This window comes from Pleurodeles waltl, chromosome 1_2 (assembly GCF_031143425.1).
Source record: "Pleurodeles waltl isolate 20211129_DDA chromosome 1_2, aPleWal1.hap1.20221129, whole genome shotgun sequence".
NCBI classification, from domain to species: Eukaryota; Metazoa; Chordata; class Amphibia; order Caudata; family Salamandridae; genus Pleurodeles; species Pleurodeles waltl.
In genome coordinates, this window is record NC_090437.1 from 235,201,756 (window position 1) to 235,227,322 (window position 25,567).

The 25,567-nt window shown below is 44.2% G+C and overlaps 1 long non-coding RNA gene across 1 annotated transcript in view; it reads right to left on the reverse strand.

Moving 5' to 3' along the window:
- Positions 1 to 712: 712 nt before the first annotated feature.
- The window catches only part of LOC138299584 (uncharacterized), a 223,687-nt gene continuing 198,832 nt past the window's right edge, over positions 713 to 25,567 (reverse strand). The window contains exon 3 of the long non-coding RNA XR_011204788.1: positions 713 to 846. This is a non-coding gene — a long non-coding RNA (uncharacterized lncRNA). The remainder of the gene's footprint in view (positions 847 to 25,567) is intronic.

Here is a 25,567-nt window from a genome sequence, read left to right on the forward strand (position 1 = left end):
TGGGTTATAGGCTAAAGGAATTAATGAACACAATCCACAAGCTAAGAGAATGGAAAAGAGCAAGATAAGAAAAAAATATTTTTGTAACAAAAGAGCTCGATAATTTCATTGAGGGTGAATGTAGTACCAGAGAAAGCTGCAAGTTCCAGTGGAAACAAAAACTTTCAGTAAAAGCCAATGCCATGGGGATTAGTCTGTAAAAAAATCGTGCAAAAGATGGCTTGACAGGTATAGGCAGATCAAGGAAAATATAGCTGGAAATACAACATCTTCCTAAACTATGAGACAGGGCATCATATGTTCAGGAGCTGAGACCCAAAGTGTATAAAGTTTAAGGAATTCTCTGTGAATGTTTTGTAAGAAGTATACCTTAGGATGACACTTTGCTCTAGCAGTTAATGCTGCCACAGAAACCACATGACGCAAGCAGGATCAATAGCACAGACTTTCCTCTATAACGGCATAAATGTAAATGTGAGTAAAGGCCTCATTACGTCCACATTAATGTTTTATGAATCACAAGTTGACATTCTATGATGAGATTTACCGACTTACGCGTCAGTTAGGTGCACAAATAGCTTTGTGACCCATGCCTGTTTATATATAACTGCAACTTTAAATGTGTGACGGAAACGTTGAACTTGAAAAGAACACGGTGGAAAAATACGTTATCAAGGGAATCAAGAAGAGAACTACTGGTAGATTTTCAAGGCTCTTACCGTTCAGTGGATTCAGTCTTCGATTGATTTTACTTTGTAAACTTGAATCAGTTGCATCTGATTATGGCTGTAATACTGTGACGACCATTCTCAATTCTTCCTGGGGAGACTGAGGTAGGAGTCAAGCCTGTTTAAATCACAATAAAGAGTCTTAGGGCCAAACATCCATCCATTCTCACTGTCAATGTGACTTGACGCCATTTAGTAATTGACAATGTAGGCCATCGTGCCATCATGTCAAATTACTTGAGTATGAAGTAAACACGCTTAATCCATTCTTGATGAACTCCTACTATCGCCGAGGAAAACATAGACCTTGTCTCGTGCCTACTTTGTCTCTAAGTCCGTTTACTAAAAGGTTACAGCAGCCTAATAACAGTTTACCAAAGTATTCCACATGCATTATTTCAGTACTCGTACTGTATTTTTTCTGGGCCAGGCCCCTTCGCCACATTTTGAGATACGAACAAATATAGATTGCATATTTCTATGTGATATAACCAACCGTTTTTCAAGCACAATTGGTAGGTCTCAAATTACACTACAGGTTAAAACTAACTTCCGTGCATAGAAGATCCCTAGGGCAGTATCGATTACACTTTGTATTTGGGCTATTTATTTACAAAAAATGCCAAGCTTTTATCTCATGTTGATTACTGAAGAATGCCTCAACCACCAAAGGTGGCTGTCCTATTAAGGTATTCACATGCTACATCACTACTTTGTCCCTCACAGTCTCACTGCGGGGCCTGAAGGTGGAACACGTCATCTTCAGGGAAGCTGTGGGCCTTCTGAGGGAGACGAAAAAACATACAAACTGACTATGCTTTATAGGGGGACCCAGCTCAACCAATTACAAATACACAGGTCTAGAATTAATAATATGTTGTGTCTGGTTTATGTCACTTTTGTAGTGCAAATCCAGCTTAGAGTTTTGTGGTACTATGTACTTTCCAACCAAATCAGGATTTGAGTGGTAAAGTTGACCAAAGTAAAGCAAAGTAGCACTATGCACTACGTTGCATGCAGGAGGCATCCTAAGGGTGATATATGGCATTCCCATGCAACCACCTGTGGGTTGTGATGCAAAGTCCTATCTAGTTACATGGGTAGACATGGATTTGCGCCAAAGAGACCCTATTCAATCCTAAATCTATGCTCAATAGAACGCACACACCATTGCAATGTAGGTGCATGGGTGTGCGTACTGGCATATGTCAGCATACAGTGCCTGCATTGCGTTGTGTGAAAAAATAGTGATTATACCCCACAGTTTGTATTTTTAGAGCACAATTGTACAGGGATGTGGGTTCTGAAATCGCAGTATGCAGCTGTGAATCACACTATTCGATTGTCATTGCACGGCCTCCAATTAAGACTTATCAATTACATATGAAGTACATCCCAGAAGGTAACATGTAGCAAAAATAGGACTCATTAAAATGGCCCTGAGCAAACCAAAAGGAAACCGGGAGGTCAGTAGCTAAAGAAGGTGAACTGACAGAACAGGACAATGTTAAGTAAAAACAAAATGCACGACTGATGCTCTTTGTGTGCATGTGGCTGTGTGTCTGTTTATGTGTGCCTATCTTTGTTTACGTGTGTATGTGTGAGTGTGTGTCTCAGAATATTGTAAATGGCATACCACTTAGTATATTTAGGTATGAATGGCATGCAGTGCCGAACCCTGGGGTAATAATGCTGCCTAGTTAAATGGTGGGTATTTATGGAATATTGTTCAGGCAGGGTTCCGCTCTAGAGTTAGCACGGTTGACCAGGTATTTAGGTTGACCGTGCTACACTGGAAATATGTAGTCTTGGCAAAAGCAAACACTATATGTCACTTTTGTAGACCTGCGCTCTGCCTTTGACCTGGTCCCTAGAGACAAGCTTTGGGGAGTGCTACACAAAAGAGGGGCACCATCTGATATCATTCATTTATTAACACGTATGCATGAAGGCACATACGCTCAAGTAAGATGGGGTAACCAAGGCGAACTGACTAACAAGTTTCCCATTAAAAGAGGTGTTCGTCAGGGATGTGTCCTAGCGCCACTTTTGTTTTCTTTATTCATTAACGAGGTGGTCCAAGAACTCATGACATGCCAGAATGATGCTCCCAGCTTAGGCAATCAGAAAATCCCAATTCTTCTTTTTGCGGATGACTCTCTATTGATCTCAAAGACCCCTATGGGGCTGCAAATTCTTGTGGATAGATTTAAATCATTCTGCTGGAATTTTGGTTTAGAGCTGAACTCGAAGAAAACAAAATTGATGGTGCTTCGCTCTGGCTCTCGTAAGAAGTGTACGATCAGGTTAGATGGAGCTATTTTGGACCAGGTTAGCTCTATCGACTACTTGGGTGTGAGGCTTACAGACTCACTCCTCTGGGACGAACAAGTCGGTAAGAGTGGCGGGCTTTTGCAACATCGGGCAGCATCCATATTACGCCTTTACAGGAATACGATCGCTAAAGTTGTGTCTCCAGCAGTAAAGATCTATGTGGCCAAGGCACAGGGTGCTGCTATTTATGGTGCAGAGATTTGGGGCATGACAGATAGCAGTAGGATAACTAAAATTGAGAATAGCTTTGCTCGGGCTCTATGTGCTTGTCCCACTAGCACCCCATTAACCCCCCTTTTTTTAGATCTAGGGCTTAAACGTATAGCCGATTTGATTATCTTACGGCCCCTACTATATTGGGTGAGGCTTTGGGTAGTTCCTGAACTGGCTATATAGAAGTCTTCCCTATTAGAATTGTTAAAAACCTCTAACTCCATGTCCATACCATGGATCAAACACGTATCTAGTTGGTTTTGCATGCTAGGACTGAGGAACTTCTGGGAGAATCCCCAGCAACTTGTGAAGCCCCATGTAAAAGTATTGAAGAGAGCTTACTGGTCCCACATATGTAATAATTACATTTCTCAGAAATCGAATGGTCATTTAACTAACTTGTTTATTGATTTTAAATGGTACCCTGAGTTTGAACCATACTTAGATACAATACCTGATTTGTTAGGCAAAAGTTTGTATGCCAGATTTCGATTTGGAACATTACCCCTGAAGGCCTTAACGAGCAGATGGGGACCTAAGTCAAGCTCTGATACCTGTCCTGTATGTGGCATTCCTTCCGAAACAGTAGAACATTTTATGTTTTTTTGTCCCGCCTATTCAATCCCAAGGTTTAAATGGATATATAAAATCTGTAGGGAATTGAATTTAAGGAAATGTTTTTTAGCTTTGCGGATCTTAAAAAGCCACAATTCAAATGTGACAATTTACGCAGTAAGTAAGTTTTTAGCAACAGCATGGCGCATACGCACTTTTTATTTACAATGAGTTGAAATTGTTTTAAGACGGGCAAACATGGATCATTCTTTTTTTTAATTTTTCTATGACATTATGGTTTATATTATTATATTATATTGTATTGTATTGTATTGTTTTGATGGTCTGTTGGCCGAATAAAGCTTATGTGAAACACATGGAATATTGTTGGCAGCCATGGCATGATATTGCCAACTCAATAATAACTCTGACCATGATATAATAAGCGTAAATCTTGCAATATATTGTGAGCTTACATACATCATTATATATGCCCCTAGTATTGTGACACCTCTGGTATGAGGGCTGTCATGCTGGGCATACTGTGAGCTTTCATGGTATGATGTTGAATACTCTCAATATGCTACTGCCCTGTGGTAATGGTTGTAGTCCTTGGAGCATTTTGAGCACCCACAGATGGTTTCCAGTCCTGGTATTGTTCTGGCTATTGCATAATGGTGGTAATTCATTCTTTGACTATTCTGATCACCATAGCATGACGGTTCTCAAAAATGGCACTGCACTGGTCCTGGCACAAAGGTGATCATTTTTAAAATAATGTGGCTGTGGGGCGCGCGCGAGCCACCAGCTAAGATGGCTGCTAATTAACGGAGCTCCTCGCATCGTTGGACGCGTTTCTGGCACCGGAGCTGTTTTTCTCTCACCTTTTATGGCGTCTGACATATAATTGCCTGCTTGATCTGTTGGTGAGCATTTTTCATGTTTTAAATGCCGCCTAGCTTATTTTTTTGATTTTTGAAAAGGTCTTTACAATTCTCCTCAGAAAATGCGGAGATTTTGAAAACTATTACTCACCACTACGTTATTCTTATTTGCTTGTTTTTTGAACCCTTGAAGTCTATAGTTGCAGATACTGGTGAGTCCCTTTTTAAAGATGATGATATCTTAGCTGAATTTGTTAATTATTACCAGACACTTTATACTCCTGAATCAGTCCCGATCTCCTTACAGATTGATGATTATTTAGAGAACATTCCAAACCCCAAGAAGACGCTTGTTGATGTTTCTTCATTTGAAATAGATATTTCTTCGTCAGAAATTTTTAAAACCCTTTCAATCTCTAAAAAAAGGTAAAACTCCTGGTCCTGATGGATTTACAGTGGAATTTTTTCTACATTTTTCCGACATTTTACTTCCCAAACTTTTACAGCTTTTTCAATTTTTCACAGGTTCTGGTTGTATTGGGGGAACATTTGAAGAAGCTTCTATTTGTTTAATTCCAAAGGAAGGTGAGGATCATACTTTCTGTAAAAATTATAGACCAATCTCTCTCCTCAATACAGATTATAAAATCTTTGCTAAATTATTAGTCTTACGTCTTGATACCCTTTAGCCTGCGCTGATAAGTAAGGAACAAATGGGTTTTGTCAAAGGTAGACTTGCTTCTGACAACTCTAGAACATTCTTCAATGTACTCAGCAAAGTTCCCACTCCTTCATACCCCTTAGCAGCAATTTCCATAGATGCTGAGAAAGCGTTTGATCGGTTAGACTGGTCTTTTCTATTAAAAGCTTTAGCCTGGCATGGTTTAGGGCCTCATTTCATTTAATTTATCTCTATGCTTTATCAATTCCCAATGGCATCGATATTGGTGAATGGGAAATTTTCCAGATACTTTGTATTACGTCATGGTGTTTGTCAAGGGTGTCCGCTCTCTCCACTCCTATTTATTCTAGCTCTAGAGCCCTTTCTATCCTGTATAAGAAATAACATTAAAATTGAGGGTTTCCAATATGGTGAGAAACACTTAAAATTAACGGCATATGCAGATGATATACTTGTATATATCTCAAACCATGTACTCTCGATTCTGTCTCAACTTCGGGAGATTGAAGACTTTTCTTTGATGTCAGGTTATAAGATAAATTCAGAAAAAACTGAAATCCTTCCCCTAACAAAATTTAGTTTTAGATCATCGTTCGATATTACTGGCTTTCACTGGAATTCTTCCAAGATTAAATATTTAGGTATTTGGTTCACCTCATCCATTAAAAAGTCCATTGAAGTAAATATCTTGGATGCTTTAGAGAAGGTTGATAGATCCCTTTTGTTATGGAATCCCTTATTTTTATCTAGGTGGGGTTGCCTTGACTCTATCAAAATGATAATTTCTCCTAACATTTTATATATCCTATCCATGATTCCGATTCCTATACCTGTTACTTTTTTAAACAACTGGACCCCAGACTGTCTAAATTCCTCTGGAACAATAAGAAATCTAGAATTTCCCTTAGTCACCTTCGTCATTCTAAACAAGAGGGGGGAGCCATTTTTCCTGATTTCAGACTATATCACAAGTCCTTTTGTTTGCGTCAAGCTTCTAGATGGATCTCCTTGTCAAGCTTTGTGTTTACTCCCTTATGGTTGGATATTGAATGTTCTTTTCTTCTACCTTTTTCTCCTCGTGAGGTGGTATCCTTTTCTTATATTTCACTTATCTCATCCCTGCTTCTTAAACATGCTTGTGCTCTTCTGGGTTCTCACTATTTACCTCAACTGTCATTTATTCCTCTTTTCTGAATGACCCTATTTGGCATAATCGTCTCATCACTATCAATAAAAAACCCTTATTTTGGAAATCCTGGAGACAAAGAAATATAGCGTGGGTCAAAGATTTATTTTCCAATGATACTCCACTTTCTTTTTCACAATTCCAACTTCTATTTCATTGTCCCAATTCATTTATGCCTAAATATCTTCTTCTTAATAATATTATTCATGATGCACTTTGTTTCCTTGCCTGCCCCTCTCTCTTCTTCGGAATTACCCTTTTCTTTGTCCTCCTTTCTTACCTCATTTCCTAAGGCATCAAATATTTATAAACTTTTTAATTCTCCTGTTTTGACACAACCTAAATCTAAACTTGAATCTCAATGAGAATTGGATTTGGGATGTACCTGGACTGTTTCCTTCTGGAATAAGATATGGCATTGATCTTATAAAATATCTAGATCAGCTTCTACCACACAGTCACTTTTCTTTCTTCACCACAGACTTTATTTTCCCCCCTCTACTATAGTAATTTTTTTTGTATCTTTAACTTCAAACTGTTGGTCCTGCGATAGCCCAAAGGGAGACCTTATGCATATCCTTTTTGAATGTCCTCCCACTGTCTCTTTTTGGAGAAATGTTTGATGTCAGCTTATCTCCATTTTTAATTTGTGATCCCAATTATCTCCCTCAGTGCTTTTTCTAGGTAGCCTCTCTGCTGACATTGTTTCAGACGATGATAATTAAAAGCTATTGGATCTCATGTTAGTTTTAGCCTTTCAACAAATTACTCTAAATTGGAAAAAATCATCCAACATTTCCAATAAGGCTTGGTGGTATAATGTTTGCCATTACCATAGACTAGATATTGCTTTTACCTCTTTATGCTACTGCTTGCAGTTCTACTAATTGTACATTACCTGAGAATTTTAAACCACCATGAATTGTTTATTTTCTCTGTTCTTGTTTGAATTTAAATTTAGTTCAACTTTATGCTTTATTGAATATCACAGTTTTGAGCTTTTTAATACCCACTGTATCTTTCTTATTTCAGTTGGTCTTGTTCTGTCTTTATTGTTTTCCCCCATTTTATATTTTTTGAAATGTTAAACAGCTTTTACAATTCATTTCAAATTATATCATTATCATTGTGACAGATATCTTGTATTGTTATTATGAAACCCATATGTATTTTGATTTTAATAAAGCTGATTTACCTAAAAAAAAAAAAGACTAGGCTGGGCAAAACTGTATTTTACATCTGACGAAATAAGGTGTTCCTCGCAACAGGAAAAGTCTTGGCTGTTACTCTTCAAGACTCTGCACATGGGAGTACCACTGATATATCAATGACATCATGGGAAGGGTGGAACTTTGACTATACATTAGTTGACATCGCCCTTAATTGGAAGGTGCCGCTCAAGGATGACAGTTGGGAGGTGAAAAGTACAGCAATTTAAGGAGAAAATGATGAAAGCAGAGCAGGAAGACAAACAGTTGGAGGAGGAGACAGGGGGTGGGTGACCAAGACCATCAGAGTAGGTGTGGGTGGTCAAGGTGAGGAGATGGAGATCATGGAAGAGAGGAACGAGATGAGGTTAGGTGATGGACACCACAGAGACAGAGGAGAAGAAGCATCTGGAGCTGAAGGCATAGTGATAAAGGGAACCCACACCAGTGCCTCAAAGGAAGAGTGAAATGATGAGAGGGGCACCAAGGAGGGTCTCGCACCATAGAAATCACATACAAATACCATGAAACAGAGGGCACTGAAAACGTAGCCTTGTGGAGTGGGGCTCAGAGTCCTTGATGACACAGGGGGTGATTCTCATCCTGGCGGGCGGCGGAGGCCGCCCGCCAGAGTTCCCCCCTCCAGAATACCGCACCGCGGTCATTAGACCGCTGCGGGTATTCTGGGTTTTACACTGGGCTGGCGGGCGACCGCCAAAAGGCCGCCCACCAGCCCAGTGTAAAACAACCTTCCCACGAGGACGCCGGCTCCGAATGGAGCCGGCGGAGTGGGAAGGTGCGACGGGTGCAGTGGCACCCGTCACGAGTTTCATCAGTGAAATTCATTGTGGGGCCCTCTTACGGGGGCCCCACGACACCCCATACCGCCATCCTGTTCCTGGCGGGCGAACCGCCAGGAACAGGATGGTGGTATGGGGTGTCTGAATCCCCATGGCGGCGCAGCGAGCTGCGCCGCCATGGAGGATTCAGAAGGGCAGCGGAAAACCGGCGGGAGACCGCCGGTTTTCCACTTCTGACCGCGGCCGAACCGCCGCGGTCAGAATGCCCTGCGGGGCACCGCCAGCCTGTTGGCGGTGCCCCCGTCATTTTAGCCCTGGCGGTCGACGACCGCCAGGGTTAGAATGACCCCCACAGTCTTGCTGATGGGCTGTACCTGGAAGGACGTATTTTCCACATCTTATTTAACTTGTTGAACTAAACATCAGCGGTTGGTGCATGTGTGAAAAGAATGGACAAAGACAACACTTTTATCACTTGAAATGAATACTTAGTTTTTCTTTTCCTTGTATGCAAGCACATCTGTGAAAAGATTAATCAGTGGTAACAGGATTTAGCTTTCTTTATCTATTTTCGTAAGATGTTAGTGAAGGGGAATACTAGATAAGGAAAACACAGTGAACTTTGGGGCATGTTTACAAGGAGCTTTCGCCACCACTGCATCATTTGTTTTGATAGAGCAGTGTCGCTTTCAGTGCTTCATATTTACAAGGCTTAATGTGTCACTTTTCTCTGCCCTGTGTTGTATTGTACCTGCACTACAACTGGCTGTGTCAGATTATGTTAATCATATTCAAGTTATGCATTCCCTCTTAAATCTCCAAGCAGAACTGATGCATCCATATTCACAAGTTTTTCAGAAAGTGCTGCATCGTTGGCAAACTATCCACTCTGTGTCAAAATTTCTGTACCTCCTTAACCCAGGCATTAAAATTACATAGTGCCTTTTCAATATAAATCTGACCAGCTGAAGTCACTCTGTATTTCACTTCCTCTCTACCAATAGTGGGTCTACAAATGTGCAAATCATGTTGTAGGACCCCTTGACCAATTTGGGACCATGACACCTATGATTTCATCATCCACTGCAGCAATGCTATGTGACATTGTGTATTGTTTGCAAGAGAAAGGCCAGGTTTGTCACTTATCCATGGAGGAAGAGGTCACCAGGTATGCATATTCCAAAAAGACAACAGGTAAGTACACACATAAGGTAGATAATAAATGTATTGCTATTTCACATTCCAATACATACTTATATTCACCTGTATCACACTGTCACTCACTATGTCACTCACACTCATGTCTCTACATACACATGCGTACACTATGCCCATTGTAATGTGACACATAGACATACTGCATGCATACCCTCTTACATCCAGGACCAATGTAAAAGTGTAGAAGGTGATATTCCACTATTTTTCGGTCTTTTACATTGGTCCTATTACATTATGATACTTGTGTCATTTAAAACTGGCGCAGCACCTCTAAATTTTGATGCATCGCTGAAGTTGCATCAGTTGTAAGGCCAGCTTCAGTGATTAACCACTTTTTGGTCAAAATCGTCAAGGCAAAGATCCCACAGATGAGTCTGAATTTCTGATGCACCTTGGGAACTTGCACCATGGTACCCCAGATTACAAATACAGCACATCCGTGGAATTATAATGGATTCCTGCGCATTGCAACAAATTTTGACACAGTGCTGCTGCAAAGCATTGATACGTAACTTCTTGATAATATACCCCCAGGTATACAATAGTATCGGAAAGTCATGCACATCTACCACTTGTTTTCCTATACTGCTTAATATATTTCATGATTTTTGAGGACTGAAAATTCTCTCTGTATCAATGCAGACAAAACAGAGATAATGCCCTTTGTGGACACCTCAGGCCATATTACCCATATGCCAAGAGATCCAATTCAGGCAAGAGACTCACGATTTTTAAAGCAAAAAAATCACTTAATTTTAGCTTTACCTTGCCTGAAATCGACCCCACTTCAATACAAGTCAGTGGGAAAAATATATTCCTCCAATAGTTTTTTTATAATTTCCCTCTTTCTGCTGTTCCACTGTTTGCATACAGGATAGCTAGATGGCTGGGTGAAGACCTTAATGTCTGTTTTTTTGCAGTTGAGGTGTCTAAAGTTCAAACATAGACTTTCTCTATTAAAGCATGAACTTTAAACTGAAAAAGTCAGAAATAAAGAGAAGCAATCTCTGCTCACTGTTTCCAACTTTTCCTATTTAAGGTTGGTGCATTAACTCTGAAAAATTCCAAATAATGGCCCTCATTATGAACTTGGCGACAATCACACCGGACCGCCTTGCTGACGGTGGACAAAAGGCCGTCAGTGGTGGTGAACTCCATACCACCATATAATGATGCCAAAAAGATAAACCTCCAAAAATCCTGCAACTTCCACCCACCACCAGGGACACCGACAGCAGAAAGGTAGTACACCTCACCCCGCCACCGCCATGCACACAAATCCCCCACCCACCAAATAATGATGCACAAATCAGCTCGGTGGACAGTGAATGTCGAGCGATGCCTGGCAGTTCGGACAACCACGACCAGCAATGGGACCTGCCAACAACAAATGCACACATTGGCAAGTTGGAAAAGCACACACCTGACATACATCCACAACACTTCAAAACACACACATATACACCACACAATCCTTTGCAACACCAAAAGCATGACAGTTATTGACACCACAACACGCATACAGAGAACTAACCATCACACAAGTCACACACACACAAAACACCACCAAAACTCATACATTGCACACCCACCATCACAAGCCACACACCCAACCACACAACAGCACCCTCACCAACACACCTACAACACACCACCCACAACACACACCATGGCACCCCCTAAACACCCCCACTTCACAGACAGGGAGTTAAGGACCATGGCGGACGAAATACTCAGGGTCAATCCACCCCTATTCGGGACAGCAGACACCTTTGGCTAGGAAGATGGAGCTATGGCAGAGGATAGTCAACAAGGTCAACACCATGGGAAACCATTCATGCACAAGGGATGACATCAGGAAGAGATGGAACGACTTGAGCAGGAAGGTGCCTTCCATGGCATCCAGGCACAACTTCGTCCCACAGAAGACTGGTGGTGGTCATCCACCTCTCCCCCCCCCCCCGAATAGACTGACTGGGAGGAGAAGGTCCTGGCTATCCTGCTCCCGGAGGGCCTCACTGGACTCACTGAAGGACTGGACTCGGGTAAGTCAACTACAATACCTTAACAGTCACCACACCTGTAATGCATGTGTCACCCCATCCCTCTCACTATCACCAAGCCCCCATCCCCTACCCGGCCCACAACACCAACACACTCATATCCATGTCACCTGCATGCCCACAATCCCCCATGAAAATCACCATCCAGCCCCCTGTGCACAGTCATCAACCCATGCATGTAATCTCAGGAGCACTACAACACCCGCAATGCACCACCACCACCCTCAATAAATGCATAAAAGTCAACACAAAGGGACCCTGCATGCCACTCCATGGGAATTCAACCACCAATTACTGCTGACCAGTGCTGCAATTGACAAGAAAGTGCAGGACACCCACATCTCTATTCTCTCACACACAGGCACCACCACCCATGCCACCAGGATAGAGACGTCAAGGAGTGCCAGTCCTCCACCTGAAGATGATGGCCCCACTCAGGAGAGTGCAGAGGCATGTCTGGACACAGAGGAAACCCCTGGCCCATCCCACACCCCTGGACAGTCACCCTCCAGAAGCCCCACCCAAGGCACCACTGACACCCCTACCACTCAGCCACCACCACCAGTTCTGGCCCCACACCAGTGTCTCCAGGCCATGGACTGGCTGCCCATATGTACAGAGGACCAAGTCTCTACCCACCACCAGGCAGGACTGCCAGACCTGTGCAGGGGACACAGGCACAGGGGGCTAGGGCCAGTGGGAGGGTATCAGTGGCCCAAGGAGGTGGCCCAAGGATGGATGCTGCTGCCCAGGAAGTCATTGCTGAGGTCCTGGGAGTATACCACCACTCCCAGGACTGGATGAGACAGATACTGGCCACGCTGGAGCAGAATCAGTGGCAGCATGTAGCACACCACCAGGAGGCCATTGGGCAATGGAAATAGCTCAATGCTACCATGGCCTCCATTGCAGGGGTGTTTCAGTGCCAGACAAACATACAGCTAGAGTCCTCCACCCACCTTCAGGCCCCTTACACTAGCCAGGACACTGCCCTGCCATCAACATCTGCAGCAGCTATGGATTGGTGGGACTGCGAGAGGACTCACAGGACACCAGCACCCCTTCCCCTGCAGCCCAGCTTCATCTTTGCAAACGTGACCTCAGACCCAGACATCCCACTGAAACACCAGCCAAGACCAAGCCCACCGCCAGGAAGTGACTCTGCCCTCCACTGTCTCCCTTCATTGCCACTGAGCTACTTTGTTGACATGCCACTGGCATCTCACCATCTTCTAATGGCCCCATGGACTACACCCTGGTGCTACTACCAGCTGAGCAAATGTACCTGAGTATGTTGTTCACAATGTGCCTACTCCCCTCCACTGTCCCATCACTCATGGATGTTTTGACTTTGAATAAATACACTTGTGCACTCAAAATATCTGTCCTTAATCAATATGAGCAATCAATTGTGAATGTGAATGCATTAGCTAGTTACCATCATAATGTCGCTTTTATTGCAGGACGGGGTCTAACAGACTGTAGTGTCTGAAGTATCTCACACTGTACATTCCATAGCATTAACTCACATCTGCCACTTCAGTCATGATTTTGCTATATCACTGGTAAGGGACACCACAGCACTTACTACACAAGTCACCCTGAAACAATGCAGTGAAGCCATCAACATCATATGAAATGTACCTGAAAATCACTGGAAATACAGCTGGATTTGCTGGGTCCTGGAGTTGATGTCTTCCCCCTCTACTTCACCATCACTCTCATCCCTTCTCTGACGTGGCAGGGCTGGTTAAACAGCATACTCCTCTTCCAGAAGTGACATAGCTTTCTTCACAGCGAAGTTGTGCAGCATGCAGCAGGCCACCACTATCTTACACACCTTGTCAGGCCACATAGCACAGGGATCCTCCAGAGAGATGCCAGCAACAATATATTGCCTTCTGGAGTCCCATGGTCCACTCCATCACCCTCCTAGTTTGACCATGTGCCTCATTGTAATACCTTTCTGCATCTGTCCTGGGATTCATCACAGGTGTCAGGAGCCATTGCATGTTGGAGTAGCCAGAATCCCCTGCACAAATGGGTGAGAAGGTTGAAACACATACTATCTACTTGCATACAGCCTGCCTGTCAGCTATGTAACTGATCCAGTGTCATGCACACTCACCTATGAGCCAAGCTCTGTCCCCCTGTAGTTTTCCCTTCATGTGTGGCACACTGCTGTTTCTCAGGACAAATGAATCATGGACTGATCTTGGGCACCTTGTATTCACATTTACTGATCAGCAGTACACACCAATTGGACATTCATGGAGTGATAGCTTTTACAATCCGAAACACTTGTTCATTTACTCTTGGTGGTATTAGGGCTATGTGGATACCATCAATGGCACCTATCACATGGGGGATATTTGCAAAGGCATAGAATCCTCATTTGATGGCAGTGAGATAAACCCTTTGGAGAAACTTGACAGAACTTTGCAGGTGTTGAACAAATACATTCAGGAAATTGGACTGGATGTGGCTGAACATTGGCTGAGCTACCCCTGCAGCCATTCCCACAGTCACTTGGAATGAGCCTGTGGCCAAAAAATGGATCACAGATAGAACCTGCATAGTTGTAGGTATGGCATGGTGATTCCTATTAGCTGGCTTCAGAACAGGCTCCATTTCTGCACAGAGTTCAAGGATTGTAGCTTGATTCAGGCGGTAAGTTATGATGATGGGACATCCTCCATGGTGGCCAGATCTACTAGGGGTCTGTAAACAAATGTGGCTCTCCCTCACCACATGGGTCTGTACCTATGGGGGAGGAACAAAGACACATTTAGTTGGGACATACACTTGCATCACATGATGACAGAATTCATGTTTTACGTGTGACACAAATGTACTGCACACAGACACAAAGAAGGAGGTAATTCTGTCAGGCTAATGTGTGGTGCGGTGTCTCAGTCATAATGGCATCACAGTGTAGACACGCTTCTCACCATGATTATATGTGGAGAAGCAGTACTCATTTCAGTACTCGATGAAGGGGAGATGGAATAGAGCCACGGATGAGGCCCCTGGCCAGGATATGGTGGCGTGATGGATGCAAAATGACAGCCTCCTGCCACACAGGTAGCGTAGTGTGGAAGTGACTTCATTCTACTGGCTTAACTCATCATGGCGGTAGGCGATGTTCACCGCCGTGCATCTGATCACTTAATAACATGGTTGTCAATGGGGAAGCTGGGCCAATCATGATCCCCGCCAGTGGTGACGGTGCACACCGCCGCGGTATCTCCCACCAGTTTGACAGGCCCTTGACTCCTGCACTACGAGAAGGGAAGAACTCCACTGCGTGTGCTGCTGTGTCCTGACTCTGGTCCCTCAGATGGCATTTTACTGGGGAATGGCCCCCGGCCTTCACCGTGGAGGAGCTGGAGAAGCTAGTGGACGGGGTCCTACCCCTGTATGCAAAGCTGTAGGGGCGATCAGAGGAGCAGATAAGTTGCTATTTGTCCTCCTTAGATGTGTGTGAATGTGGGGGATGCCTGTATGTGTTTTTGTTCGCTGTGTGAATGCTCACCCATAGCGTGTCTGGCAGTTTTTCCTTGAAAAATTCCATATGTATGTCTCCATGGGCCATGTCAGGTTGAACGGGCATGAAATTTGTGTATGGGGCACCCACACTGGCACCTGTTTCTTTACTGTGTGTGTCCCATGCAGGTCAGCACCCATCAGAAGAGGGGACTGTGGCAAGCCATCGCCAAGGAAGTGCAGACCCTGGGGGTCTACAACTGGCAGAGCACCCACTGCATGAAGCTGAGGGAGGACCTGAGGTGCTGGGCCAGGAAGACCGGAGAGGCCCAGCTGGGGAAGGCCTCCCTATGAGGAAGGGGTGCCCGTCGGACACTGACCCTCCTAATGGCCCGCATTCTGGACGTGGCCTATCTGGATTTGGATGGGTGCTTGAAGGTAGCACAGCAGCCACAAGGGGGTGAGTACCAACACTATTGTGATACCACTATAATGAGTGTAGTTAGGTGCTAAGGGGTACATGCTTAGTAGTGCCAGGCACATAGGCAGATGTGTACCTGCAGCCCTGCCCCCTTCCACATCCGTAGGATAGTGTCCTAGGTAGTTTTGGCTGGATCTGTGGGTCTGTGAGGGGTCCCCTGTTTCTGCCATTGTCTTCAATGTAGCCTCATGGACTTGCAGATGGGTTGGCTTGGCATTGTCACTCATTGGTTCACTGTAGAAAGCGTATCAGAGTAGTGGGGCAGGGTGGGAATGTTGTGTACTGTGGGGTGGTGCCTATCAGTCAGGGTCACATTCATAACATGTGTTGTGTCTGCTGAGGGTTAGTGCCTGAGCTAGGTGGGAGTGTATCTGCCCCAACATGTACATATTTCATAGAACTGACATGCTTCTTTCTTCTTTTGTCCCCCCCCCTTGTGCTCTTGTGTCCTTGCTGTACCTTAGAATCATCTGGTGAGGAAGCTGAGGCACTGGTGAGTGGGGATGCTGCAGCCCATGGGACACATGTGGCAGAGTCCACCAATGCCAAGGGGACCAGTGGGTTGGAGGGCGAGGGGAGTACCACGTAGGAGGCAACTGCCACTGGAGGTAGTGACTCTGACACCTCCTCCAATGGCAGCTCCCTGGCAGTGGCGGACCCTACTAGGCCCACCCATTCTTTGCCATCTTCTGCCACCACCACCGCCCTCCCAGTAGCTCCCCAATGAGTTGCCCGCGCCCCTCTCATCCAGGAGGGTCGGCGTCTCCTTTGCCCCAGGCACATTATCCCCTGCCCCAATCATTGAGGAGGCTATTGACCTCCTGAGAACCATGTCTGTAGGGCAGACAACCATTGTGAATGCCATCCAAGGGCTAGCATCCCAGATGCAGCAATGTAATGCATATCTTGAAGGCATTCACAGTGCCATGTCTGGCCTACAGAGATCTTTTCAGGCTCTGACCTCCTCTTTGATGACAGGCAGTGTCCCTGGGCTTTCTGTCCCCCCTCTACCACCTCTACCCCTTCCAGCACCCCACTCCCTTCACTCATCCCAAGCACAAATACAGACAGCCATGCACACAGATCAACACACAAGAAGAACACAGAGAAACAAAAGTACCACACTTACCACCACAGGCAGGAACACACCCAACATACCAAAGCACACAACAACATCCACCTCCCCCACTGTTTCAACCTCCCCCCACCTCCCTGTCTGTCACCTCAACATGCATACCCACATGCACTGCACCCTCAGTCACTGCTGATGCCCCATTCCTGTAGTCACCACAACAGCTAACATCCAGTCATTCACCCCAGACCCCACACTTGCACGTACCACGACTACATTCACAGACACTTGCAGCACACTCACCAGACCTGCAGACACCCACACAACATCCATACACACTGACAGCATGTCTTCCCCCACTGTGTCCATGCCCCCTTCTCCCAAAACACTCAAATGCTCACACTCATCCACACCACACAATCCACCATACATAAGCAGACTAAACAGGCACCTGCATCCACATCCAGCACACCTACACCTCGAACCACCACTCCCTCAACTTCCACTCACAGATCTGGCTCCAAAACCCCTCCAACTGCACCTAAGAAGCTTTTCCTCTCCCATGTTAACGTATTTGAACCCACTGGCCCATCACGTCTTGTCCCTAAACGTTCCCATACCCTTGCCCAGTCCACTCCTTCCTCTTCAAAGTCCACAACAGTCCGCCCTTCCCATTCCCATGCCCCTTCCCCAGGGAGGAAGAAGTCCCGTGCTGCCCCAGGTCCCTCTGCCATCCCCGGTCCAGGCCCACTCCCTCTCCTTCCAAGGGTAAGCCCAAACCCCCACCTCCTAAACCTGAGCCCAAGACCCCTCCTTCAAAACCTGACTCACCACCCCGCTACCCCCTGACCCCCTGAGGTGCCTGGCTTACCCATAGATGCCCCTTCTCAGTGGAGTTTCCTTTGCCATCGTAGGAGTCAAGTGTAGCCTATATTTGCCCTTGAGGGACTTGTACATATGAACTGGCCTATGGCCTTGTTTGTACATTTGTTTTTTATGCAGTTGAAGTAAATTTTTGTGTCCAGCAGCCCTGTTGCCACAATATTGAGCTGTTGTGCATCGCTTCACTGTGGGGTGCGGTGTGCACAGGTGAGTGCATTGGTGTAGGTATTTGTTGGCTTGTGTCTGGTAAGTACATCTTGTTATAGTATGTATGGCTTGAGATAGTGGAAGAGGTTGGGAGTGCGTTGCGGTGTGGGTGAATGTGTAACTGTGCCCTTTCCTCCCATGTGTACTAGGGTGCGGTACTTACTGTCGTCGTCTTAGTCGTCGGTCATGGTCCTGGAAAAATATGTCAAGGAGTCCCGCCAACGATGAGCATTATGCTTGATAAAGGGAATTCTTCTAAATTCTACACTCTGAGCACAGATCCCCTCATACAGGAACAGTTTAGAAGTTTTCAGGGTCCACACTAAATTATTTTTCTGCAGTAATCCTCTGAGGGCTGTAATCATAAGTACTCTACAGAATCAGATTGGCCGCCTAATTATAAGCCCTGGTATACTTTAAGAGATGCATTGCAGAGACTCAAAGAGGAAAGTATAAAAACTGCCATTTTCCTGAACAATGCACATCTTCTTTTAGATGGACCACTAACTGTCTCAGTGCACAACCAAATTATTTGCCTTGCTCCACCAGCCAACAAACAAGTGATCATTACTCTCCTAATTAATCCGACAGGGCAAGCTTTAAAAGACATCGTAGAGGCTGTCAGATAGTTAGGGGATTTAGGACAATGCGATAAACCTGAGAGATCTTCAAGGTCTGAGGGGTGCACAGATAACAATAGAGTGTCCAGGAAAGACATATTTTCGGCGCTACTAAAAGATGGTTTCAAAAAAGAACAGATTGGTGGGATAAATACCAAAAGCTTATGGGAAATGTACCGTAAAGGAGGTTTAGATCGAAAGGAAAGCAGCAAATTGGTAATCAAGCAAGATAACAGAGCCAGTCACAGATACCAGGTGAAGGAAAACGTTTCCTCATGAGAGAGAGAGGAAAAACTGGACAGTAACTGGTTAACTTTCGAGAACAGAGATGGGGGCGAGCCTGCTCGCAAATATGAAAGCATATATCCAGCCCTCACTTGGGCAAAAGTTGACAGGTTTAAATCAGACTAGGAAACTGGACAAGCTCCGGTACAAAGTTGGGCTTATCGAGATAACATACCTCAAGTTGATTTAGAAATACATTGGAAACACAAAAATGTGCAAAGCGTTTGAGCCTCAGTTGACACCGGAGCGGAGGCCTCTTTTATTTCTGGAAACACTAGGAGGTTTAATGGACCACATTACACTATCAAAGGGTTGGGGCGAAGGCAGACCCCCGCTGTATAAACCACAATACAAATGAAAATAGGGACTACAGTAAAAAAGAGAATATGCTGTGCTGATTGTGCCTCTTTTGGAATACATACTAGGAATTGATATTTTGAAAGGAATGCCTTTGTATCAGGATGATGGTTGTTATCAGTTTGGAACAAAAAGATACATTTCAGTGGCAGCCATGAGAGTGGGTTGTTTAAAAATTCCCCCAGTGAAGGTGCCCCTGGCAATTGCAGTAATTCCTTTGAAACAGTACAGCATCCCTGGAGGACATGATGAAATAAGTGAAATTATAAAAGACATGATTGAGGCTGGTGTAAGCTCCAACTACTACTGAATGGAACAATCCCCTCTGGCCGGTTAAAGAACCTGACGGGTGGTACAGAAAAACAGTTGATTACCACAAGCTGAATAAACATACACCCCCTTTGATAGCTGCGGTCCCAGACACCATCACTTTGATTGAACGAATACAGAAACATGCTGAGACAGGGTATGCCACCATAGACATTGCCAAAGCATTCTTATCTATACCCTTGGCACTAGAATGTCAAGAGCAATTTTCATTCTCCCACTGCGGAAGGCAATTCAAAATGTTATCTTTGCCTCAGGGGTACATACATAGTCCCACTATCGGTCACCGGCTGGTGGCAGAGCACCTGGATGAAGTATTTGGCATTCCAGGCTTGCAATTGACCAATTTCATTGATGATGTGATAATTCAGGGAGAGACAGAAGAACAGGTGCAGATTCAGTTGGAAAGAGTGGTGGAACTCTTGCAGAGTGAGATTGGGTGATTAACACAAATAAGACACAAGGACCATCTCAAAATGTAAAGTTTCCAGGACTTCAGTAGAATCAGATACACAGAGAGGTGTTACCACAAGCAAAGCAAAACATTCTCAAGTTTTCCACACTCCACACTAAGCAGGAGAAACAGAGACTTATTGTATTGTTTGGTTTTTGGAGACAGCACATCCCTCATTTGAGTCAGATCTTGCCCCTCTGTACAAAGTGACAAGGAAGAAAAATAAGTTTGAATGGGATGAATAGCAGCAGTGTGCTTTTGATTTGGCAAAGGAAGCAATTCAACAGGCCTAAGACTTGTGACCAATGCAGGAGAGAGACATTGAGTTTCATTTAACTGTTCAGGGACAATATGCAAAATGGAGAATGTGGCAGAAACAGGGAAGGACAATGGTGCCCCTGGGGTTCTGGACTAGAAAACTACCTGACTCTGGGGAGCGCTATACTCATTTTGAAAAACAGCTTTTGACCTGTTGTTGGGCTTGAGTGGATACTGAGCAAATAACACTAGGTCATAATTATTCTGAGTCCTGAAATACCAATAATGCAGTGGTTGATGAGTTCACCTAAATCTCACCATATAGGACATGCACAAGAGGCTAGTATCATACACTGGAAATGGTACATACAAGACAAAGCTAGAGTAGGACCGGCAGGCACTGCAGCCCTACATGAACAGGTGTCACAAGCCCCTATTCAGGATAAGGAGAGGGTGCAGGAGGTACCACAAGTAAAAGAGTCACCAGTAAGATGGGGTGTACCATTTGAATCCTTGTCCCCTGAGGATTGGAAACATGTATGGTTCACTAATGGTTCATCCAAATACGTGGGTACCAAAAGACATTGGAAGGCATTGTCATACAATCCAGTTACCAAAAAGTTGCTGATCACCACCGGAAAAGGTAAAAGTAGCCAATATGCGGAGTTGTACGCTGTGTATCAGGCTCTAAAGTAAGAGCTGCCTGGGACTTGTCATATTTACACTAATTCTTGGTCCACTGCCAATGGGTTAGCCACATGGCTTCAAACATGGCATGTACATAACTAGTTTATCCATTCAAAGGAGGTGTGGGACAAAGAGTTGTGGCAGGGAATTTGGGAAATGTGAAGTCACAGTGTATCACGTGGATGCTCATTGTCCCATTGACTCACTAGAACGCTGGTTCACTTTCCTTGCAGACGAGCCAACATTTCAGAGACAGAAGTGGCAATACCGGATTCTGACTTGGTGGGGATGGCTAAATGGGCACACCAAAATGTGGACATCTGGGAGAAAAAGACATTTACAGGTGGGCAGAGATTAGAGGGATACACATTTCCCTAGACTTCATAAAAACTGTAATTTTGCAATGTCCTATTTGTCAGCACACGCAACATAGATCTGTCCCGCAAACAGTCTAAGGTCAAGGAAAAGTTACCAGGACAGATATGGCAAATTGATAACATTGGACCACTACCGATTAGTCGCGGGTGTCAATGAGCCTGCACCGTAGTGGACACTTACTCTGGGTACCTGATTGCTGTCCCTTGCAAACGTGCTACTCAGCACAATACTATCAGAACTTTGGACTTGTTAATGTTATACTATAGAGTATCACTCCAGGTCCAGAGTGACAGTGGGTCACACTTCAAAGGCAAATTGGTGCAGGACTACTGTTCCCAGCACATTATAGAGTGGATATATCATATTCCTTATTATCTACAGGCCTCAGGACTGATTGAGAGAATGAATGGCTTACCGAAAGCTCAATTGCGAAAATTATCTGATGGAACTTTGAAAAAACTGGAGAGAACATTTAAATGAAGCCCTCCAGATTCTGAATAACAGACCATTAAGAAATGCTGATACACCTCTAATGCGAATGTTAACTCCAGCTTTGCAAATACAACCACATGTGGCCACTGAAACCATCACATACTGGGAAATAAAACCTGGAGCCTTAGCTCCTTACAGAGCCACAGCTCCTTAAGGAGCCACAGCCTAATCTGCAGGTCTTGACTTACATGCTTTACAAGCTTACAGACTGAAACCACGAGACATGGCACTGTGTGAAACAAGTGTTGGACTACAGATTCCCCCGGAGCATTTCGGATTGAATGCTCCCAGATCTGGGTTGGCCCTCAAAGGTATTCAGATTTTAGGGGGTGTTAGAAATTAGGTCTTTGGTTGGCAGTCAGGTTATCCCCTGTCCAAGCAAGGACCCTCACTATAGTCAGGATAAAGGAGAATCACCCTTAGCTAACCCACACTCACCCCCTTGGTAGCTTGGCACGAGCAGACAGGCTTAACTTCAGAGTCTTAGGTGTAAAATATTTGTACCAACACACATGGTAACTTAATGAAAACACTACAAAATGACACCAGACAGGGTTAGAAAAATAGAAAATATGTATCTAAACAAAACAAGACCAAAATGACAAAAATCCAACAGACACAAGTCAAGTTATTAATTAAAAAGCAAAAAGAGTCTTAAATCCATCAGAAAACAGGTAAAACACTGTTTTTTTTGTACATTTCTTTATTGATTTTCACATATTTAAATTCAAGTGATATAAAACAGTATAATGTTACGTCATTTCTTCTTGTCCAGGTGTATTTTGTGTTTTAACAACCAAATCAGATTATAGAGGAGTCCAGACGTTTCACCTGTTACCGTGGTACATTTCCTGCTTGATATGCCGTTTGTTGAATATATAAACATACATTTTTTTTTGTATTAACAAAACTAAACACTGTTTTGCTGAATAGCAAATGAGAGTTAATGATATATATTCAGAACTAAGATATAAAGAAAAGGGAGGAAGAAAAAAGAAAAATATTTAACGTCACCATGCTTATGTTGTATCATATGTTTGTCATGTTATGTCTTATATATATCAAGGTCTATTCTGCAGCATGAGTGGTAAGTGTTGTAAGTCGGACTCATTCCCATTGGAATTCTGTTCCCTGGGTGTGCATGTGAGTATATAGGGTGCGTACGTGACTGTATAGTAGTCCTGTGCTACCGCTAGAGGAGGGTGCTCCTTTTATGGAGGGCGTAGGTCATTTTTTGCCTCCACCTTCAGAACTAGTGATTCACAATATTCTACCCCCGAACTTGCTATGCCCTTCGGCTGGAGCCACTGTAGGTGGTGAGCTTCTGCTTTGGACCATAACAAAAGGTCTTTCAACCATTGCGTTGTTGATGGGGGTGTTTGGGATTTCCATGCCATGGCTATCCTGCGCTTAAATAGTACAATTGCTAAATCAATTAACTTGTGGAGGTATTTGTCTTTTTTTTTTGGTTTTGGTTCGAATATTTAACAGGCAGAGGGATGGCGTCGCAGGTAACATAAAATCTGTCATTTCAGTGATTATTGCAGTGATTGTATGCCAAATAGTTTGTAAATTTGGGCAGTCCCATACCATGTGGTAAAATCCTACTGGGGACGTAGCACATCTCGGGCAGGTGGGTTCGTGTGTTGGGTACATATGATTTAGTCGTTGGGGGTCTAAATAGGCTTGATGTATATAGTTAAAATGGGTGAATCTAAATCTGGCATTACGAGAGATCTCCTTTACTGAGCGCAGAGCCAGATTCCATTCTGTTGTTGTCAGTGGGTTTGGTAGTACTTTATTCCATCTTTCATGTGTTGTTTGTAATGGGGTATCGGTGTGTGTCCGAAGTGCTGATATAGAGTGGAGATGATGCGTTTAGTTGTCGTTGCTGAGAGTATAGCATGTAGGACCAGAGAGTTGGGTGGTTCAGTGTTTTCTGGGCCCCATGTGTGACGTATACCTTGTGTTATGATGTTGTAAGTAATGAACTGACCTGGCTTAATTTTGTATTCAGATATCATATCCTGGAAGGATTTAAGTGCACCGTCGGAAAAGAGGTGTTCCATTCGTGTGACCCCTTTATCTGTCCATAGTGTTCGTGTCTGGGTTGGTATATTTTGTAATATTCTAGGTATATCCCATAGTGTTATTGCTGGTGAGTATGGAGTAGGTGATTGTATGGGACATAGATAATGATGCCAGGACGTGTGTGCCGTTTTTAGCAGTGGGGTTAGAGTGGAGTCACCTGTCCTGTTGCTAGACAACCACGTGTATAATGGTGTGGAACCCAGATAGCCTTTCAGTTCACGTGTCTCAGGGTGTAGTGGCCATTGTAGCTGTGCTGCTGCGTAGAAAGACTCAAAGTGAGGGGCGCCTAGACCCCCATCTTGGAGCGGTCTCTGGAGTACAGATAGTGCTTCTTTGCGGCGTTTATCTCCCCATATTAAGTCTAGTAATAAACTATTTAGCATTTTGAAGAAGGCATGTGGCACCACAACACTCAATGCAGAGAAATAATATAACAACCGGGGTAGAATTAACATTTTAGATATCGCTATTCTGCCTATTGGGGCTAAAGGTAGCGATTTCCAAAAACTGAGGCATGTGCAGGAAGACGTTAGCGCTTTGGTTAGGTTGCCATCTAGGAGATTTTTGGTCGATGATATGTATATACTCCTAAGTATTTGAAGGTGTCATATTGCCACTGTAATTGTGTGTTGTTTGCGGCAAGGGGTGCAGTGGAAGGGTATAATACTAAGGGAAAGACACATGACTTGGGCCAATTAACCTGGAGTCCTGATGCCGTGCCGAATTGTGATAGTACATGTTCGAGTTCAGGAAGCGTGAACTGTACATCTCTGAGGTATATCAGGGCATCGTCCGCGTACAATGACACCACGTGGAATCTATGAGAGTCCCATATGCCCCAGGTTTCGGCTTTGGAACGTAGGTAGCATGGCAGGGGTTCCATTGATAAAGCAAATAGTAACGGCGATAGGGGGTAGCCCTGCCGCGTGCTGCATTGTATATTAAAGCAATTAGATATTACCCCGCCCGTTTTTACTCTCGCCAGTGGATCTCCGTATAGCGTCTTAATCCAGCGCAATACGCAAGGACCGAATCCTATCTGTTCCAGACAGGCAAATAGGAAGTCCCACCCTAATGTATCAAAGGCCTTCTCTATATCTAGAGAGAGCGCTACGCGATGCGTGTCTTCGGACGGTGTACTATGTATTAAATGTAAGAGGCGTCTGAAATTTATAAATGTGGTGTGGTTTGGAATGAAGCCTGATTGATTGTGGTGTACCAATGAGTGCATTATAGGAAGCAGGTGATTGGCAAGTATTTTACCCAGAATCTTGCAGTCTAAATTGAGTAGCGATAAGGGGCGGTACGACTTTAAATCTGTTGTATCTCACCCTGGGTTAGGCAGCACCACGATCAGGGCCTCCCTCATAGAGCGTGACAGGGTGCCCTGTTGAAATGCTTCTTGGTATACCTCTAGCAATCGTGGATAGAGAGTGGTTGGGTATGTGGTGTAGTACTCGATGGGTAAGCAATCAGTGCCTGGAGTTTTACTGCGTGCCATTTGCTGGACCGTGGCCACAATTTCATCTAATTGTATGGGATCTTCTATAGCATTGCGTTGTGTATCATTCAATTTAGAGAGATGTATCCCTCTTTAAAAAAAACATGTTCTTTCCATA